Below are 9,132 nucleotides of genomic sequence, written 5' to 3'. Positions count from 1 at the left end.
CCAAGTATGGATGCTGGTTCTTTCATACTGCTACAGTATAGTCTTTCCAATACCACAGGGATACAATGTCATAAAGTAGCCGCCTCCTCCACGTTGCCTTATTGAACTCTTGCAATCGGCCACAGGACCTAGGAGAAGCAGGTAGAATAGCTTAAAATTTGATATCAAAAAGCAGCTGTACAGGGAAATATTATAGCATTTAGTATACATACAAGTTATAGTAGCTGAACCCTCAGAAACATTTTAAATTTGGCTCACAGGTACGTATACTGCATGCTTAATCCACCAAACATGTTTTAAAACCATTGTTCAAAATCAATTTTTTTTTTACCACATGTTATGGGATGCTGTAAAGTGCAGTATCCATTATGGCCCTTTCCCAAACTTTTAATGGAGCCAAATCGCACATGTGCACTGTTGATACGTTTACTGTCCCCAATAATCATCTGGTTGGCTGAAACATTAATTCTTTTAGAAAAAATAACTTTCTTTTCAGGACTCAGCTCAAGTACTATATACTTACTATAATACTGAATGATTTTTTACAATCATTAGCATTTGAGGCTGTTACTTTTAACGTAAAATTAATATAATGTGTTACAGTTAGTAGTTAGTACTTTTCAATTAAAAATTTATACAGTCACCCCAGAATTATCTAGCTACATGTAAATGTATGACGTTTCACAATCAATGTGAAGGCTGTTTGTGATACTCCATTAACAGTTGAGTTGTTTGTCTATACATTTTAAAAGGCTGTAAAGTTTGGTCTGGGCTTTAGAGCATGGGCTACATTTAGGTCAATTATATGTGAACGTTTCAAAAGATGCTCAAGTGTGATTTGTACTTGGGACCACTTGTATTATAATGGGCCATACACTGTGCAAAAGTATAGAGCCAGAGTACACCAGCTGTCTGCAAACCCTGAGATGGATGGACAGGTCACCATCAGTACTCATGAAATGTACAAATACCTAATTATCAGGTATTGGTTAGGAAGGTTTTTATGGTTTTAGAAACCGAGGCGAAGCTGAGGATTGCATTATATTTTTTGAAACCTACGGTCAAAAACAAATTAAGGTTAATCATTATTAATGATTATGACTGGCCTGCGAAAAAATAGGCCATGTGGGTACTGTACATAAATTTAAGTGCCTTAAGTTGAGCTTTTGTGGCTCTTATAACTTTTTTTGCCATTATGCTATGAACACACAATTTTGAACATTATATTAATTGGATTTATAACACAATTGCAAGATTCAGATCTAGAGTGCACATATTCTAGCTCAATACTGAGATGTGCTCTGTTATGTGATGGGGTGAGTTTGTGCCCATATCACATGCCCCGTTTTTGCAGGCCTAGTCACATAGTTATTTCGTTATCACCATTCATTTTGTTCCCATTAGGCACCAGCCTATTATGCTGGTATAATTTTGAACATAATAGGTGCTTGAAAGCATCAAGCATAATGCTAGCATAATAGGCAGAATAATTGTCATACTGTAAGTAAAAATGCATGCCACAGAAAAAGCTTGACTTACAATAATAGAATGCCACTGATATGGCATTAAGTAGTTATTTAACACCACTGTTTTTATAGTTTATAATGCATAATGCACAACGAGTACTTTTTACATGTAACCAGTTGTTCATAAGCCAAAGTTTATCATTTTCCATTAGAAAGTAACAAAACATGGGAACTGTGGCAAAAAAATTGAGCATAATATGAAAAAAATTTGAGCACTGCAGCATAGCATAATAGGATGGTGCCTAGTTCCCGTGATCAATGATCGTTACAACAATATATGAATTACACAGGTCGTAAGCAACTTACTAGCCGTTATAATTAATCTCCCAGCATCTATTTTTCCATGTACTTGAAACTTTTTTGTAGCTAGATGGAAAGTGCTTTGGATGATATAAGTAATCTCTTAGCAAAAGCCAGAAATGTAAATTTCTATATAAGGATAATGCAACAGACAACACGTATACTATTCATATTCCTATTCTTTCATGCAACAATGATTCTTATTCCTGTCATAAATTAAAATCATAGAAAAATATAATATCATATCCTTTTCTGTAAATACACCACCTAATATTCTTTGATCTCACCAATAATCTCAATTGGTAATGACTGGAATGTAGAGAACTATATAGTCCTGAAAGCGTTATAATGATTGCTTAAAGTTAAAGCATGTAGGAGAAAATACAATAGTTATGGGGAGTATTGTAAACACATGCAATATTGGAAGATAGTCCCAATAGATTTTATTTAAAATTGTCTACGTGCCTAGGTAAGCACATAATTTATAATTTTCCTTGATATTCTTTTTAATACATTCCATTTAAAAACAAATTTTACAGTAACAATATCATAGAAACAAAAGCAAAGATGTCATCTGCTGTACACCTGCAGCTACAGTGCATAAATGTTACTGGGCCTGCGAAAATAGGGCATGTGGGCACACGATTTTTGCCCACTTTTTCAAACTTTCATCACATAACTTTTTGTACCATGAATCCATGTTGTTATGGCAATGCAATTTTCAGCTCTTAGTAAGCATTTAGCTAGTGGGCTTTAGGATGCAAGTTAAAGAATGCAACTATTCTGTCCCAGCACTGAGGTATGACCTGAAAAATGAAAGGGTATAGTTTGTGCCCACATGCCCTGTTTTAGCAGGCCTGGTCACAATTCAGCATAAATTCCTATACAGCCTGCAGGATACAGCCATAACGAAAGTAGGGATATGCCCACAAGGCACTAGCTGCGTTTGTAGACAACCTTCCTTGTTTCATTGTTTTCTATTCCTTATCCTCATTTCTTTACTTTTTGTCCTTGGTAAACCAGCGTATACTGTATTACCAAAGGAAAAAAAATGGCACCAGAATCATTATAAGAGTAATTGCACAACTGACACCCAAGCTATTTTCAAAGCATAACATTGGTTCAAGCCTAGGTGTTGGAGACATTATGGAACTAGACAAAGTACAACAAATAGTCACGCGCTGGGTATTGAACGATTATCAGTTCCAATTACTTTAATTTTAGATCAGTTGTTCATGGACAACTCTCCAAACTTGTCGTAAACTATCTAGTTTACAAACATTATACATAGTATACTACCAACAGTTACAACATGATCAATGAGACAATACTGTCCACTAAAATACCCTGTAATGGAATTCACCATGTACCATGTAGAGAGTTCAGCCATATAGTATAAAAAGTCACCCTGTAGCTACACATAATACCGTGTACAGTCACCTGTACTGTAATAGCTATATGATAATCATTTAAATATAATAGATACATAGATTCACTCTTGTTCAATGATAAAGAAAAAAGAACATTAGTTAAAAGGAAGTCTCAAAATCGGCTATAAGCCAGCTTTGGGGCATGAAATTACACAAAGAAGTGATATCTATATCAAACCATGATCATTAAAAAATGATTATATAGCATTTGGCCACCACCTTTGATTTCACAAACTTTTTTCACCCTGACTTTTTTGGAGGGCCACACACCTGCGCCTTTTTTCAAAGCTTGGCTCAGTTGGCTGTTTTGGTATTGATATTCATGTATTATATAGCCAACACTAGTATCACCACGCACAGGTTCTAATCATACCTACCAATCAAAGTTTATTGAATGAACCTCTTTCTGTACATGCACATCTAAAATATAGTTTGAATTATAAACTTAAATTATAAATTATTGTCAAACACATTGCAGGTGTAATATATAACTACAACAAATATGTAATATACTATATAGAAGGCAACTGCATGCATAGTATATGAATGTATCCGTGTGTCACATCCATAAAATCAATATTATATAAAAATATTAGCGGTTGAACTGAAACTAATGCGAAGTACTGTATAGATGTTACTGTAATGGTACTTTGCATAGTGAAATCCTGTGAACATCACTGAATGGTTAGTGATGTTTACAGGAATGTAATTTATGGTAAAATATTTACATATTAAAATTTTACTAAAATATCTGATTGGTATATTACATGTTATTATGAATGTGATAATCAGTAAATATATCACAAATAAGAAAAGTAGTGCATCGACTTGCAGTGAAGTTTTACAGTTGTACTATTGTGCAAAAATGTGTAAAGAGTTCTAATTAATGCAACGTGCAAAAGAATAACATATCAATGCATGCATTATACAATACTAGTTTTCTCCATCTCACAGTTTAGGGACAATCTTCAATTTTATATCATCCATTACTTCCACGAATGATTCACGGTAGTGAACAGTATCATTATTGGTGTACTTGTTTTGTAAACGTTCTGTTGTATCACTAGATTGTGACTCACTAATAAAATGAAATATGCAGCAGCAGCAGTAATCACACACACACACACGCACACACACACACACCACACACCACACACACACACACACACACACCACACACACACACACACACCACACACACACACACACACACACACACACACACACACACACACACACACACATGCAAAGCAAAAAAAGCAAAGCCTTTAATTTGGCTGTAATGGTAGCATGGTCACATCTACCCAGTGAACTAACACTAGGACACTTGTGCACTACTCAGGTGCTATGAATCAGTGCAGGCAAACCTTCCTAGGCAGAACTAGTAACCCACAGGAGTCTCACAGGTGAAGTTGCGGGCACTCAAAATCCCACCTGGACCTTTACCCACTGTTTGAGACATGGACAGTTGGGTATCCCCAGTTAAACCCATGCAGGTACCCACTGATGTTACAGCTGGGTGGGCTGCTTTCCCAGTTGACGCCAGGTTCCTATTTAAACAGCTGGGTAGACTGAAACAATGTGAGTAAAGTTTGTTGCTCAAGGAACCAACTACAACTGCACCAGCCACAGTTAAACACAATACTCCACAGACAATATGGGTATAATAACAACATAATTATTCGTTCAGTATATAGCTGATTTGCACCGGTGGTTTTTGAGATGCTGATAAAACATCCCATGTTTAGGGACCCGCCGATTATGCTCATAATTTTACCTATTATGCTATGCTGCACTGCTCAAAAATTCACCTATTATGCTTAAATTAATACTCAATATTTACTCGATTTTCATGCCTTAGTTCATATGCTTTGCTACTAGTTTAACACTGTATAGAAGAAAAAAACTGAGTGGCTGGAACACAAATAATAAATTCTTGTTGCATGTAAGAGAAAAGATCGATATACTCTAATAGAACAGTCAGTTTGATGATTGTTCTATTAGAGTTGTTGACTGCTCTATTAGAGTATATCGATCTTATTTTGCAATTGTCATTTTTCCAGCAAGAATTTATACTATCGTACAAATATTTAACCTATTATGCTGGCATTATGCTCAATGCTTTTAGGTACCTATTATGCTCAAAATTATGCCAGCATAATGGGCGGGTCCCTACGGCCATGTTTTATATGTCCATAGTGCCATAAAACACCATGGCTATCACATGATGTAAGTTCAAATGTAATATGGCTTTCCATAACTCTGAATATACGTGTGTGTTTTCAGATTCTTCTGAAAACCTCTATAGAGATGATAAAAATGAAATAAATAACAATGAAACAAGGAGGTCATCTAATTAGTCCTTTAATTCCTACTCCAGTCATATATGTACAGCCTCAGCCTGTCAATAGTGAAGCCATGACTGAAGTAGAGATTAAAATTAATGCCCACTAGTATACATATGTAGATTGTTTTGTTTAATTACTTTTTGTATTAACATGAATTCATGTCTGGTAAACCATCACATGCCACATCAAAGGAGGGAATGGCACCAGACACATTATAAAGTTTACTGCAAGTCTAAATTTGTTCCATATATAATTTTTTTCTGATACGTTAAGTGGCCATTTTAAGCTACAGTGTATATTCCACTCATGATACAGCACTGAAGTGAAGAACAGTACAAGAAGTGTCTCTACAATTAATTCAGACATTATGATTGAAAATGCAGCCCGACTATCAACCTCTGAAAAGTACATTGGCCATTCCACTTCTGAATCAGTTCAGCTATATTCCACCTGTTATACAGCATTACAAACAAAGAACAGTAGAAGAAGTGTCTCTGCAATGAATCCAGTCACATTAAATACAGAAAATAAAGCACTGAATCCATGATGTATTAACATGAATCTGAACACCTACATGGTAGTGGAGGAAAAACAGGACACGAAGGAGGACAAAGGTTACGTCTATGTACATGCATTGTAGTAGCTGTGGTTGGGGAAAGGCATGTCTCAGACAGAATAAATGTCATAACAGTGAAGAAATCAAGCCCGTAGTCTTAACCAGAGTTGAGTTGTATCTTCTTGGCTGATGGCATTAGCTGAATAAAATAAGATTTCTTGGAAGGGTTTGAGATTGCTCTGAGAAGACAATTTAGGGCTTGGCTATGCCTAGCCGCTGTCAGCAAAAATGAGGCTGTTTTCTGTGTGGAATTTTAGGGCAATAAGACCAGAATGTTCGTGATCCCTACTATACAGTTCAGTTGCTACTGTGCTATTGAACTGTATATATGATCTAATCAAAAACAGCCAAGCTGTAAAAAAAGGTGCGGCCCCCAAAAAGGCCATGGTGAAAAAAGATGTGAAATCCAAGGTGGCGGCCAAGAAATGGCTGTGATGGTAGGTTAATGGTTACATTTTAATAACAACAATTCAGGTGAATTTGGTGCCAAGACCAAACGGCACAAAATTCACCTGAATTGTCGTTATTAAAATGTAACCATTAACCTACCATCACAGCCATTTCTTGGCCGCCACCTTGGATTTCACATCTTTTTTCACCATGGCCTTTTTGGGGGCCGCACCTTTTTTTACAGCTTGGCTGTTTTTGATTAGATATCACTTCTTTTTGTATTTGTATACTGCAAAGCCGGCCTATGGCTGGCTTTGGGGCTTTTTTAACCCATGTGTTTTTTTCTTTACTACAGGAAGAAGAAAAGAACTTAAAGAAGAATTTTAGTACTTCAATTATTTTTGATTTTATTAGTAATTATACAAATTATATACATATATTTATTACATGCCCATTATTCCCCACAGGATATTTTTTTGCAGCTGATCTCTCTACTGGGTGACTTGAAATGTAGCTGAACTATATACAGGATGGTTTCTTTGTAGCTGAACTCTCTACAGGTGATTTGTTTGCAGCTAAACTCTCTACATGGTGGTGTCTTTGTAGCCGAACTCTCTACATGATGGTTTCTTTGTAGCTGAACTCTCTATAAGGTGACTTCGTCTAGCTGAACTCTCTACAGGGTGATTTTTTGTAGCTGAACTCTCTGCAGGGTGATTTGTTTGCAGCTGAACTCTCTACATGATGGTTTCTTTGTAGCTGAACTCTCTACAAGGTGACTTCGTCCAGCTGATCTCTCTACGGGGTGATTTGTTTCTAGCTGAACTCTCTACAGGTGATTTGTTTGGAGCTAAACTCTCTACTAGGTGGTTTCTTTGTAGCTGAACTCTCTACAAGGTAACTTCTTCTCTACAGGGTGATTTGTTGTAGTTGAATTCTCTACAAGGTGGTTTGTATGAGGCTGAACTCTCTACATGGCGGTTTCTTTGTAGCTGAACTCTCTACAGAGTGATTTGTTTACAGCTGAACTCTCTACATGATGGTTTCTTTGTAACTGAACACTTTACAAGGTGACTTCTTCTAGCTGATCTTTCTACATGGTGAATTGTTGTAGCTGAACTATCTACAAGGTAACTTCTTCTAGCTGATCTCTATACAGGGTAATTTGTTTGTAGTTGAATTCTGTACAGGTGGTTTCTTTGTAGCTGAACTCTGTACATGATGGTTTCTTTGTAGCTGAACTCTTTACAAGGTGACTTCTTCTAGCTGAACTCTCTACGGGGTAATTTCTTTGTAGCTGAACTCTCTATATGATGGTTTCTTTGTAACTGAACTCTCTACAAGGTAACTTCTTCTAGCTGATCTTTCTACTGGGTGATTTGTTTGCAACTGAACTCTCTACATGGTGGTTTCTTTGTTGCTGAACTCTCTACAAGGTGAATTCTTCTACCTGATCTCTCTACAAGGTGATTTGTTTGTAACTGAACTCTGTACAAGTGCGTTTTTGTGGGTGATCTCACTGCAGGTTGATTTGTTTGTAGCTGAACTCACTAAAGGGTGATTTTGCTTGTAGCTGAACTCCTTGCATTGTATCTAGTTTCTAGCTGATCTCTCTACAGGGTGATTTGTTTGTAGCTGATCTCTCTACAAGTTGATTTGTGTGTAGCTGATCTCTCTGCAGGTTGATTAATTTGCAGCCGATCTCTCTACAAGGTAATTTATTTGTAGCTGATCTCTCTGCAGGTTGATTTGTTTTAGCTGAACTCTCTACAGGGTGATTTACTTGTAGCTGAACTCCTTACATTGTGTCTAGTTTCTAGCTGATCTTTCTACAGGGTGATTTGTTTGTAGCTGATCTCTCTACAAGTTGATTTGTGTGTAGCTGATCTTTCTACAGGTTGATTTGTTTGTAGCCGATCTCTCTACAGGGTAATTTGTTTGTAGCTGAACTCTGTACAAGGTGCTTTTTTGTAGGTGATCTCACTGCAGGTTGATTTGTTTGTAGCTGAACTCCTTACATTGTGTCTAGTTTCTAGCTGATCTCTCTACAGGGTGATTTGTTTGTAGCTGAACTCTCTATAAGGTGATTTGTTTGCAGCTGAACTCTCTACATGGTGGTTTCTTTGTTGCTGAACTCTCTACAGGGTGTTTTGCTTGTAGCTACTCTCTACAGGATGATTTGTTTCTAGCTTATCTCTCTACAGGTTGATTTGTGTGTAACTGATCTCTCTACAAGCTGATTTGTTTGTAGCTGAATTCTCTGCAAAGTGTTTTGTTTGTAGCTGACCTCTCTTCAGGGTGATTTGTTTCTAGCTGATCTCTCTACAGGGTGATTTTTTTGTAGCTGACCTCTCTTCAGGGTGATTTGTTTCTAGCTGATATCTCTACAGGGTGATTTTTTGTAGCTGACCTCTCTTCAGGGTGATTTGTTTCTAGCTGATCGCTCTACAGGTTGGTTTGTTTGTAGCTGAACTCTCTACACGGTGATTTGCTTGTAGCTGAACTCCTTACATTGTGTCTAG

At 36.8% G+C, this 9,132-nt stretch overlaps 1 protein-coding gene across 9 annotated transcripts in view; it reads left to right on the top strand.

The window, feature by feature from the left end:
• The window catches only part of LOC136260943 (uncharacterized), a 196,093-nt gene that overhangs the window by 43,411 nt on the left and 143,550 nt on the right, over positions 1–9,132 (top strand). The gene's annotated exons all lie outside the window — the stretch shown is intronic.

Source organism: Dysidea avara, chromosome 1 (assembly GCF_963678975.1).
Source record: "Dysidea avara chromosome 1, odDysAvar1.4, whole genome shotgun sequence".
Lineage (NCBI taxonomy): Eukaryota > Metazoa > Porifera > Demospongiae > Dictyoceratida > Dysideidae > Dysidea > Dysidea avara.
This window is presented reverse-complemented; position numbering and strand designations above follow the sequence as displayed.